Source organism: Protopterus annectens, chromosome 3.part0 (assembly GCF_019279795.1).
Source record: "Protopterus annectens isolate FY-2018-M chromosome 3.part0, PAN1.0, whole genome shotgun sequence".
Classification (NCBI taxonomy): Eukaryota; Metazoa; Chordata; order Ceratodontiformes; family Protopteridae; genus Protopterus; species Protopterus annectens.
Genome location: NC_056731.1, coordinates 1434443863 through 1434457902, shown reverse-complemented (window position 1 = coordinate 1434457902; position 14040 = coordinate 1434443863).

The following is a 14040-nucleotide window of genomic DNA, read 5'->3' as shown; positions in this document are numbered from 1 at the left end:
TATCCCACCATCCATAAAGTCATTTACAAGATTACCTGTTGTAAAAGGTTGCGTATTATGTCTCAGGGATATAATGTATGTGGAGCATGGCATGTGTATGCAGCATTATAGTACATACAAGTGGATATTTAAGGCTACTAATATGTCTACTGGCAACTGTGTATGTGTTTTTGCATGCACAGCCCCTGTGGCTGTCTTCAATATATATATATATATATATATATATATATATATATATATATATATATATATATGATGGTTATTCCATTTTGTGTGCCTCTTCCACTCTGTGAACTCCCGCATTACCAACCTAGTGTAGGCCCATACAGATGTCATCCACTGTACAAGCACAGTTACACAGTTTTTAATGCCAAACCACTTTTGTGCAATGGTCATATCACTGTGTATTGTACATTAATAGATGGGTAGGTCATCTACTCTGATAAGTGTAACCTCCATTCGCATGTGTGTCTCAATGCATGTCCCCATGTAGCAGTGTACATGTGTGGGTGTGAGATGGTTCTAACATGTTAAAGCCCTCTGAACTCACCATTGCCAAGTCTAACAGTCCCTGAAATTGTCACCCACTTCAATTGTAGTGGCAGACACTGCCACACTACAGTACCACTGTGCTGTGTTATGTAATCTAGCACTATATTTTGTAAGACTGTGCAGGTAGGGGCTGTGCTTAGCCTTTCTTCAGCTGCCTCATGTACAGGACTATGACTCTGTATGCACTACCAGCATGAGATGCCAGACATGCATATGAGATAGCAGACACACATGCTGGTGATTGTCAGGTTAGACTAACACAGGCTGACCTTTGTCAGGAATACATACCCCAAATCTGTCATACACAGCACCAGGCAAACCCTCATCAACTGCGTGATGGTTGAGTGGATGTGACAGAAATGGCAGGGGCAACAGGTGCTGATAGCTGAATCTGTTGCAGTAAATGCAATGGCTAAGCGGGAGAGGGACCTAGTGCCAGTACACAAGTAACCTCCTCTGTATGTGTGAGCCTGCAGTCCTACAGAACACCCAGGATGTATGCAGGCTAGGTGGCTGTGTCAAGGGTATGTATGCAAGGTCACACTGTCTACCACAATTGCCCCCACACACAGTTGCATGTAAACACACTTGGTAAACATGTACATGTACAGCTGCTTCTTGGCTATGAAAAGGTCACTGTGTTTCCAGTCCACCTTACTCATCATGCTACTGTCAGCAGGCCCACAGCCTGCAAATACACAGACACCTGGAACACAACCAGAATACAGGATGTGACACTACAGTCAGTCAGCAATACTAACAGCAATAGTGCATCATAGCTTACAAGATACATACACCATGATGTGTACCAATAACTACTGCCAGCAGACAGCACCTTGCACAGCATGACATTGCTATACTGTACTATAGTCATCCTGTGCATCAGACCCATATGAGCATGTCTGTGCATCAATAGTATAGATAACAGGAATGTGGCACACATATCATCACATGCACAGTGTGTGGTGTTGGATTGCCAGAGGCCTAAGCTTGCCATATGGCTGACATAGTGTGTGTGTGTGTGTGTGTGTGTGTGTGTGTGTGTGTGTGTGTGTGTGTGTGTGTGTGTGTGTGTGTGTGTGTGTGTGTCTGGATGGGTGATGTTCAACTGGCCCATGCATTGGAGCCATGCATGTCTGGTGGTGACTGGCCTAGGATAGGGATGTGTGAGTGTTCATCTGCATACCTGCATTGGACAGCTGTGAACCGTACATGTCAGGATGTATGGTTCACCATCTCCCAGCAGGGATGCTGTAACTGGTTTTGCCAGGAGTATCACTGGCACCGCCAGGCCCAAGGACAGATGTAGTACTACTCCCTGATTGTGACTGCTGTCTGCTGGACCCACATCCCTGATGGGACTGGCCAGGACAACATGCCTATGGCCTGCTCTGGTGTGGTGTGGACAGCATCCTCCCTTCAGTAGTGCTGTTGGTACTGCCAATACAGGACTGTGAATGTGCACAGCCATGTGAGCTCACATCTGATCATGTGACTGATCTATGTCCACCTGGCCAATGCCCTACTCCCACCACATGCTCAAGCACAGACAATGCATGGTTGAGCAGTGACAATGTCTCATCCCACTGTCTATCCACAACATTGACAAGATGATGCATGGCATCACAACTGCTGTGGAGGACATCACACATGGCAGGGAGCACTGCATTCATGACCCTGAGCATCTGTCTGGTTTTGCAGTCAGTACATGCCTGTGCCTCCATGATGGACCATAACATGCATCTGGTGACATCTGCCATGGCACTTGCAACAGGGGCTTGATGGGCAGAAGTCCTCCTTTGAGCACCCTTGTCCATCTGCTTGTGTGTGACCTCACCTGCTCTGCCTATGGCTGGTGTCTACACTCACACTTGCCATACTCAACACACTAGCCTGTTCCATACCACCATCCTTAACCTGTCCATTATCCATGGCTACTGGGGACTGGGCATTTGTGTGCATACTAACTTTGTGCGGGGACATGGTGGGTGAAAGTGGGATACCAAACAATGGCACTGATCCAGGCACTGACAACCCCACCTGTGCCTCACTATGACCACCATTGTCATGGGTGTCTGCTAAGACACTGACATCAGGTTGTACATCAGGTTGTGAGGGGGAGGGACACCAACCTCTGTGTTTACCTGCAAGGGGAACAAATATATAAATTGATACCCTGCAGTTTTATGTTTGCTGTTTCACACACACACACACACACACACACACACACACACACACACACACACACACACACACACACACACACACACACACAGACACACACACACACACACACACACACACACACACACACACACACACACACACACACACACACACACACACACACTCCTGGTACAGTCTGACACAACTGTGACACCTATGGGCCCTTCATAGCAGACCTTACTGTAGTTCTAAGCAACAAAAGTAAGAACACTGACAGTACCACAGCTAGGAAATTTATTACAAAAATAAAGAAAAAATCAAAACAAAGTTACAAAGAATAAATCCTTACAAAACAGTGGTACTGTAGTTCTGCCTGCAGCAATCCATCTTTTCTACTGCTATTGTCAGACTCACAGCAAAGGTTGACAAATCCTACTGTGTAATGGGCCTTGTAGCAGAATGGTGATTATGGCCAAAACCAAGGCTATTGGAGTGAACTATACAGTGGCATCAAGTGCATATGCATGTACTGTAAGAGCTGACTTACTGCTATACAGACCACACACAATGACAAGGTGTAATGATATGTGATGATAACTGATGAGGGAACAAGACTATACACTATCACTGCAATACATACACAGTTCAGACTCACAGGGATTCATTTCAGACAACATTGCAGGACAGTCTGCAATACATACAAGAAGCATGTAAAGTACTAGGTACACAGCCACATAAGATGATACCAGGATATTGGCACTGATGCCCTCATAATCCTAGCTTAGACTTTTGTCCATGCCCCTTCCAAGCCAGCAACTATTTCCCCTGTCCAGACGGGACACATGCGGGATCCCAGGGGTGTCTCATCTGTTTTCCATGTAGTTGTCCAGCTTCTTCTTCAAGAGGGCTATACACATACTCTGATAGACATGGGGAGGGAGTGTATTTTACAGACAGTGTATTTTGTGGGACACTACACTATCGATCCATCAAGTACTATAAAGGTCACAGACCAGGTGAGGGCCTTGCATGCATGATGCATGAGTGCAATGTGTCTTACAGATATGCAGAAATACCATCAAGCCTTGTTTGGACATGGCACTGTATGCCAGACACAGGTCACCGATGATCAGTCTGTATGAGACTGAGTACAGGGACAGGGCTTTCAGCCTACCTGTATAGCATAGGTGTTGCAGACCCTGGAATTGCCTGGTCAGGACCCTCTGTGGTCTCTGCAGCTGCTGCATTTGCTTTGCAAGATAAATGTCAAAGGAGCCATTGTACTTGATAAGTGCAAGTAGTGTGGGAAGAAATAGCCAGGGAATTGTTATGGCTAGGCTTGTATAGGCCCTAGGGCCAATAGCCTAGTACCAACCTATGAACCTATAATGCATCTGATATGGGTGGAGTACAGGGATGTTGTTGCCTCCTGGTTCCTAGATGACATACTTGTATTTGTGAGGTGGGTCATGTAGACAGTCTTCCATACAATGGTGCCCACATGGTGGGAAACTGTCAGGTTGCTACCAACCTTGGTACACAAGTCACATCACACCTAATTGCATGCTCAGTACATTATTACTGTCATAATTAGTGCCACAACTGGGAGAATGATGCCTCTCCTGGCATTCAGTTTGCGGAAATGCTTCTTGCACCAGTCATTAGTTGGGTGAGGGCCTCTTGGGAGATGCTCACATCAGTAGGGGAATGTAAGACAGGGGCCAGCTTTCAAGCATCTAGACACATGGTCAGCCACAGACCACTGCTTTTTTCCTGTACCTCAGATACTTATATCTCAAACAGTTGAGACCTCCCAGACTGACCTTTGGGGTACACCACTTTGGAAGACTCTACTACTAGAGGTGGGTTTCACTACTTTGATAGAGTGGGTACTATCATTGGGCCAGTTAGTTACCCATCTGGTAACATACAGGTTTGTGTCTAGCTGTGTTGGTGTATGTATCCTGGCCACCTGGGGATTATTGTGAAAGAATTGGGCTAGGTGAAGGTAGGCATTGTTCACCATCTTCCCCTCATCCTTGTGTCTGTTGACCACTTCAGAGAGGTCAACCAGGTTTAACAGGCCTGATCTCTCTTTGACAATACCATGTTGTGTGGGCTCAGGCATTTTGATGTTGCCAATGTCCCTGTTCATAATGTCCTTGGTATTGCCTTCCATGCCCTTGTAGATCAAGCTAGTTAAGCTTATGTGCATATTATTGGCTGGGTCGGTGGATTGCTCCACCTTTGTGTATAGCGGTGACAGTGGCTGTCCTTTGTGCAGATGGGATGACACCTGTGTTCAGGCTGTGGTTGGATCTGAGATCCCATGCCTGTGTCATGTAGGATGCAGTCAGGGATGGTATCAGGCCTATGGAGACTTCTGTGTGTTGCCTTTGATAGGGCATTACAGACCTGCTTCTTAATGATGAGGGGTGGGGGGCAGGTGGTGTGCATGTGTACCAATGGGGGGATGGGGGGGTGATGTTTACACTTCACCTGTCTGCAGCCGATTGCCTATATCTTATGCCACATGTGTATGTGGTGTTATTGACCACCACTACAGAGCAGATTTGTGTGTTGCCTCTGGGATTGCAGACACGTTTGGAAGGCCTAGTGACTGGCCTTGGTGGATGTGTCCAATTTGTACTCAAAGATAGCTTTAGGGTAATTCACCTGTGACCTTATTTGTTTGTGCAGACTAAGGTGACATTGCTTCTAATAAGGCACCTGTTCCTTCTTGGCCCTATCTAGCAATTATTTCCACCTATTATGGTATTTGTGTATTGCTGCTGTCCACCACAGACATTTACCCTACCTTGAAGTAGATGATGTTGTCCTGTCAGGTATTTCTGAGTACATACAGCTATGTAGGTGCCCACATAGTATTGCGGTGTGAGCCTGGACATACTTTTAGTTCCAACTGATGGGACATTGGCTGTAACACTGCTTCTACCTGCTCGGAGGAGATTTATAGTCATTTGTGTAAAGTTCATTTTGTTTGACCCTGAGGAAGGGGGGCAGAGGAGATGGTGACCTGAACATTGATGGCTATGTGGTCAGATCTTACCAAGGAGGATGACAGATGAGTGGCTCATATGTTTGGTCTGTTCCCTATAACAGTTGTGGGTTTCTGAGAAAATCACCGGGATGATGTGAGCATTGACATCAGGAAATAATGACATTCATTTGTGTTTCAGACCTGGAATCTATCAGGAATTATATGTTAAATCAAACCATACTACTCTAGCAGACTTCTACGCGTATAACATCCATATTTCAAAGATGTCACTACTGTTTGCCCTTCATCCCCCCACTTTGTCAGGCTTTTTGCAGATGTCTTGCAGTAAGCGGTTGGTTTTATATATATATATATATATATATATATATATATATATATATATATATACATACACACATGGGTCTACTTGATATGGTCGACATTTCACAATGTCAAAATTCATATCGCCAAGACCATATGATCGACATTTGAAATGTTGACCATACAAGTAGAACATAAAAACCAAAAAAACTTACCTTAATGCTGCTAGCAGGGGGGCTCTGCCCACACACACCCCAGAACTTAAATATACCAAGTCCAAGATCGCACTACAGTGCGGAAGTTGAAATCTTTCCATCATGCATCCCCATGGTCAACATTTAAATTGTCGATTATATGGTCTCAGCCATATGAATGTTGACATTGTGAAATGTCGACCATTCGAAGGGGACCCATACACACACACACACACACACACACACACACACACACACACATATATATATATATATATATATATATATATATATATATGAGACTACAAATATATATTTTTCCCTTATGTGAAATGACTGTAGTGCATGATATGTTTGTAAAAACATTGCAAATTCTTGCAGCTCAGATTGTGTAGAGGTACATTGCTGTCATTGTAATTCACAGAGTCCTGGGTTCAAGACTTAGAAGTGAAGACTTTTTTTTCATTAATGTTAAATGACCAGAATGCATGATATGTTTGTAAAAGCATTACAAATTCCCATAGCTCAGATAGTGTAGTAGTATGTTGGTGTAATGGTGGTGTACAGCATCCTAGGTTTGAGACTTGGCAGTGTTGATTCAAATGTTACTGGGCAGAACAAGGGCTGATGGAGACAGAGTGATAAAAGCACTTTTAAGCAGTTGCGAGTTTGCGCAGTTTTGCAGGGAGCCAAGTGATGCTAACAGACAGTTATGCCCTCTTAGCTTCATTTAGCACTGCTTACTCCAACTTACACCCATGCTAATTTTAATTAAAGAAAAGAAAAAATGGTGAGAGGAAAGTGGTGAAATAGAGGGCAAACAGGGGATAAAACATTAGGAAAACCAGTTAGGCATGTGCAGGACAGGTGTAGGAAAGGACCATAACTCTACATTTCTTCTTCAGCAACAGCTGTGAATAATGTGTAGAATTTGGAATTTACAGCCTAACACCCCACAGGGAGAGGCATTGGCAACATACATTTGTAGAATAATTTGTAGATAGATTGATTAATTTCACTGTTCATGGGGACGAAATGTAGACCTACGTATGGGTCAATTTTTTTTTGTGGGACAGATGCCCTTTTTTAGGTGAGAGTGGGATGTTGGGGAAGAGCTGTAGGTATGTTTGGGGAGGTAGGTTTGGCAGGATAGGTAACATTTGCAGACATACAAGACACACAAGACAGCAGACAGGGGTGATATATGACACATGAGTGGGGTAAATACCTTGGATAGGGGGATGGTTGGTAATCAGAAGCCCATGAGTCCCCAAATGGATACAGTGGGACTGAGGTCCCCACCCATGGGGCAGTCACCACTGCACAATCACGGCCCTGAAGGTGGCTGTGCTGGGGGCTGTATAAGAGGGGTGACCTGCCCCTCGAGGTGTGCCTAGGCGGCCCTCCATCTGGCGCATCTGCCCACCCAACTCAGAGCGGATAACTCTGAGCACCATACCCTGGAACATTCTGCGAGTGACGGGCTCCACTCCGCACCCATACCCAGGGGAGACGGGCCCCATCCTCTGAGATGGTTCCACCCAAATGTGGTGCAGGACCAGCAGAGGAGGATGTTCTGGGCTGGGTCCCAGAGGTACTGGGGCCCAGTGCCACAGCTAGATGAGGCAGGACAGGTGGATCTGCCGGGATCTGCCTTATCAAATGTGCTATGGTGTTGTTGTTTTCCCAGATATATTGGTTAGTTATTAAAAACACATTGTGAAATGAGTTATAACAGCATGCATTGGTGTTCCCATTAACCCAAACCAACAGATTTGAAACAGTTGCATAGAAAGCAGAGTACATGCATAAATGGAACAACAGTAAGCATTTTAACAGCATGTAAGTTACATTGATGGCAACAGGCCACCAATAATGGTATTTGAACAAGGTATGTTAATATGCAACCAATTAAATATATGAACAATAATGGAACACATGTCCCAACAATAGGATTTGAGAACAACATGCCCATAGCATATGAATAATGATTACTGATGCAGATGACGGGTGGGGCAGAGAATAATAAGTCCATTCACAACTGTATTGGCTTCTATTTTCACAACAGTACTGCTCAATACTCTACAGGTCCACCCTCACTTTATATCTACCTATGACCCATAGCTTCTATGGCACATACATACCTGTTAGACTGTCAACCTGTAATGGTATGGGGCAGACTGGGTGAACTGTGGCTGCTTTACTGGAGGGGGCTTTTACATGTCAGGGTTACATACTTGACAATGAAGGGGTACTCTGCAATGATGTTGTATGAGTCTGCTACTAGCATAGTTCACCTGGATTCTTATCTGTATTCAAGGTGATTGACAGCAGTTACCACTAGCCATGACAGCATGACACTTGAGAGACATGTATCTGGCAGAGGGCATGGTGTATGTACTTATCCTGCTTTCATTTGCAGTTATGGAGTTGGACAGTGGGACAGTCGTACACGGTATACTGTTATACCCTTCAGACAGCTACTACAAACATTTCATTAATTGTAAGACCTGTAGAGAAAATATCGGTTACCACTATCTGACTGTTTCTACAAATATTCCAGATTTCTTGAGTGTATACATACAAATATTTCAGTACCACTTCCAGTATTCGAACCGTGTCTGGGTCTGCTAAAATGAATTACAAGGCTATTTCTCATCATACTGGGCTACTGGTGAAATGCTATCTCTTGTTTGAGACTGTTTTCTGCTTAATATTCTGTGGGTTAGACAGTCTGACCTTGTAATACTGAGATTCACGCATGACAGATAGTTACTGTACTGTGTAGTAATCCTTTGAAATTATATGATCTGGAAAACAAAGGTTAACACAAGGCACCGCAGCAGTTGGCACACTATAATACATTACACATTAGAATTCAGGGTTCAGATTTTAGTGCATAACATATGTCATATTTCATGTATATCTTGATTTACAGCTCCACAAGCTACTGTTCTGAATACTAGCTGATTCTAAGAACAACCTCTGTTAATTCATGCTGTCTAAGCTATATTTTCTGTGCAGAACCTGTACACATTCTGTTTCTACAACATTCCAGAATAAACACAACAGTTTGTGGTTTAGGTTTTTATTGTAGTTATATGACACAGTGCTCTACTACTGAATATGCTGTAGATGACTATTAGTCTGCCAAACATTTCTTTAATTGTTTCACACAGAACACAGTAAACAATTTACTCCTTATTTATTTCAACATATACTGAAAGGTAGATCTGTACTCACCAGCCTGTCAGTGCATCCTTGTCTGTCTGTTGGCATGACCCTCAATGTTCATAGCCCTCTCTTCTGCAGCTGCAGGGGTGAGAAACAAATCATGCATACTTGTCTATCACATACTCAGGCTAGAATTTGATACAGCTATATCTGGGATGCTTACAAACTGCTGCAGCATGCCGGACCCAAGCATCTTGGATCCACTGGGCCAAGAGCTCCCCCTTCCTACACTTTAGGTCAGCATAATGATGCTGTACCTGCTTACCAGTTTGGGGGATTCTAGTGGCACTGGTGACATCGTGTGCCAGATGGTCCCAGGCCTCCGCTTTGTACTGAGAGCCCTGGCACTGGCCCTGCAGCAGACTGTCATCATGGCATTCTATGAGGAGTCCAGCCATGACCCTGGACTCCAGGATGCCCCAGGGCTGTACCCAAAAGCGTGCTCCATCTCCAACGCCAGGCATCTTCCTGCAGAGATCAAAGTAAAGAGGTTATGGCTGTATTCCCACCTGCACAATTAAATAAGGCCGTATTCCTGTACTTCGCCATCATTGGACCATTTTGGAAATGCTAACCTCAGCTAAGCAGTGCACAAATCCACTAAGCTGAGTTGAATAGTGCTTAAAGGAGTAATTGCTGAACATTGCTTAACAGTGCACAAATCTGCTTAGCTGAGCTGACTGCTGCTTAGTATTTATGTCTAAGCAATGCTTAAACCAGCTAGGCATCGCTGAGTACTGCTAACCATTGCTCAGTTTTCATTTAAAAAAATATCAGGATAATGACTTAATTAATCATTATTGACATATTAGTAAATGTATATGATTTACTTTACATGACATCCCTCTATGTGCTTTCTTTACATTACCATGGGGTGTGACTATACTGTATGGGACACTTGTGTATGCATGGGTAATTTCACATGTTATATGCTCTCACACTTACATTTTAGACCAGCTACACTACCCTGGTTGACAAATATCAATTACTCCATAATTTAAAATTAAAATAATAATGTTAACACTGCTTTCTCGTGTAAAAATAAAGAGCCTGTCTTGGTACTCAGACCATGAACACCTGCATGCAAAGCTGGGACTCTAACCACTACACTATCTCAGTGGGAAGGACTTCAGCTGTATATTTCTTTTATCTCCTATGGGATGTTTCAGCAATGCTGAACAGAGGGCCATGACATTCAAACCCGGTCAGCTATGCTTAAACATACCTTAGAATGGAAAAAATATATAAATTCATAAACCCACTTTATTTACATGTATCTGTACTCCTTGTCAGTCACAGCATGGGAAATTGTAAACGGACACATAGGGACAGATTTTAATTATAGGTCTTACAAAGTTAGGAACTGTGACTGTGGTTTTCTAGCAAATCATTGACAAATCACTCAGGGTTTAAGTGAGAACATACTGACAGACATTTGGATTTCTGACTTTTTACCCTTTAGGAAATCTGTGCCACTGCAAACTTTTTAGTCTATCAACTTTCTGGGTTTGTAAGTGCAGTATTTAAAAAGTGTCCCTATTTTGTGCCTTTGTTCCCCATTATTTATATATTTGTACAGCTTTCCTGCTGTAGGAGGTTGAGAAGTATTTGAGGCAGGCATCTAGGCATTCTGTAGAAACCTGTACGGTTGATGGCTATGGCCATACAGCACTTTCAAATGGTAGACATTTGTGTTTCGGTCTTCATTCCCTTCAGGAAGTCTGTGCTACTGCAAATCTTTAATTCTATCAGCTTTCCAGGTTTGTCAGTGCAATATTGAAAGAGTGTCCCTATTTTTGTGCCTTTGTCCCCCCCATTATTTAAGGATTTGTACAGCTTTCTTGCTCTAGGAGATTGAGAAGTATGTGAGGCAGACATCTGGGCATTCTGTGGAAATCTGTATAGTTGATGGCTATGGCTATATGGCACTTTTACAATGCAGGGAGTGTGTGACAGAACCTGTCACACACACCCTGCACTGTTTCCTGCTTTCCTATCTATTTCAGTGTCCACAGACACTGAAATACTCACTTGATTTCATTTCAGAATGCTTTTCAAAAGTGCCGTATGACTCTTTCTGAGTGCAGGGGACATGTTAGATGTACGTGCACTGCTTAGACATGTGCCCTGCACTCGGTGGTGTTCGTGTCCGCATAGCCGTAACAGTAGCATGCCTTCATGAATATGCAAGGCTCACTACTGCTACAGCTTTATTTATTTAGTTTGTTTGATTAATTAAATATTAAGAGCTAGATAACTCTTACTTTTTTATTAATGACTATGCTTAACTAACAAAAACAAAAATTGCAGCAAAATCAACAAATGGGGTAAAGAGTGGTAAAATTACCTCATAACTGTTTCAAAGTACCAGACAAAACATGTACACGACAATTATGTATTGGACCCTTGGGGTATCAAACATGACAGAATAATTGAGAACAAAAGATTGTTTAATTTGTATGAAGCCAAGCACTGTGCCCTCTCAAGATGCCAAATTACTGGAGATTGTTTACTTTCTGTGAATCTGGGTATTAGATCCCCCATGGAACCATAACAGCTACCCTGGATACCACCCACAACCCTCCTGGATGTGGGCAGTCATTACTAAATACATTCCTAGGTATTGACTACAGTGTCTATGGTATTACGTCGGGATGAAACTGCTAGGCTTAAAATGACCCCGGGTCAATAGTCTAGTAACTTCCTATGATCCTATGAAAAAGTGACTATTAATTGCTCTTTGTGTTTAAATGAATGCATATGTATGTGTGTATGTTTCTGTTCTAGAAATGTGTGCATGCGTGTGTGTGTGTGTGTGTGTGTGTGTGTGTGTGTGTGTGTGTGTGTGTGTGTGTGTGTGTGTGTGTGTGTGTGTGTGTGTGTGTGTGTGTGTACATGTGTGCGTGTCCGTGTGTGTGTGTGCGTGTGTATGTAAGTCTGTATGTACTTTTGAATGTGTGTGTATTTCTAAACATTAAATACTTGCATATCTTTATATTTCTGAAGTAAAATGCTTTCTTTTTCATATAAAACAAGTGTGATTCATTAGATTGAGGAACGATTTTACTTCAGAAACATATAAAAAGCATGTGTATAGTATTAAAAAAAGCAAAAAATACGTATGTGTAAACAATTTTGCAAACAGCCCATTCTATAAGCACAGCAATGCCCTCCAGGGTATGTGTTATTGTGAAAATAATGCCCTATCAGCCATTATTGTTTGCATAACAACTGAGACAAAGTGGATGCCAGTGTAATAAGCAATTTTTCTTTTTACTTTGGAAAAGGTACACAGTGGTGCTTAGACCAAAGTGTGTTACCCAGAAATCTATAGATTTTTTCTAGTCTTTGAAGTGGGAGGTAGTTGATGTATTACCCCACTGTCTTGAGTGGAAGTCCATACTCAATGGTATATGCAAGCATATCTTTGATGATAGTACTTCTTGCTTGTAATGTCCCTGGTGTTAACATATGACTGACTTGTGGCTGGTACCTAGTATGCCCTTTAGTCTAGTGCTAACATACATTTCAAGGAGAAAGTAAGTTGGTAAACAAGATAGACCCCAGCTATTTAAAATTTTATACAGAATGCAAAACAGAGCAAACCTGGGCAATTTTATGGAGGCTTAAGATAAGTGCCCAGCACTGCCAAACATTATGGCTTCAGTTTTCTTGACATTTGATGATAAACCTATGGAACTTAACCAGAAACAAAGTGTGGCCATAATGTAACTTTCTAGTGCAAATCTCGCGCAGTAAGGTGATGAGTTAGATCTCCAGATAGCCATATAATCAGCATGGAGTAATGCAATGATGGCAAGGACTATGATCTTTAAAGTGTTACTAAAAACAGTGAAAGGAAGGGGGGTGAAGCATAGAGTACTGGGGTAGCTTAGGGTTAGCTAGCTAAGGATGGGAGAGTCCCTTAGTCTGATACTGAAGGATTGTTGGCTGCTATAACTAGATATCCAGTGGAAATGTGGGTAATTGTAGACGATAACATTAATATCAAAAGCTGTCTTCAAGTGTGTGAATTCCTTGAACAATGTTAATAAGTGCCTGGTTAATTAAGTGTGGTTATTAAACATTGTTGTGTCAATGTTTCCTTAACTTATCTTCTAATTTTATGATTCGGTGCTAAGATATGTATACATGTCATAAACTGTTTCATTAATCATTGGTCAGTCATGGTCTACAATGCTGAGCCAAAATGATCTTTACAGTTTGCAAACTGTATTAGAATATCATTTTCAAGGATGATGTGTGATCTATTAGTGCTGTCATTTCTAGCTATTGAGTCAGCGATGAAAATGCTTTTGCTGGCAAAGACAAAGGCAAAAAGCACTTATTTCACTGGAAACATAATAACACTGTTCCTTGGAACACTTGTCACAAAAATACATTCTGCCTCAGGATATAAGGGTCTAATTCTTTCTCTGTGACTCACCACTACTTTCCGATCATAGCACCTGATTTTCCTTCTTCCATGAATATTAGCAGGTACAACTGCTTTTTGCTCAGCAGGTGTTTTTGCCTTTAGATAAGCATTTCATTGTTAAATGTTGACATCAT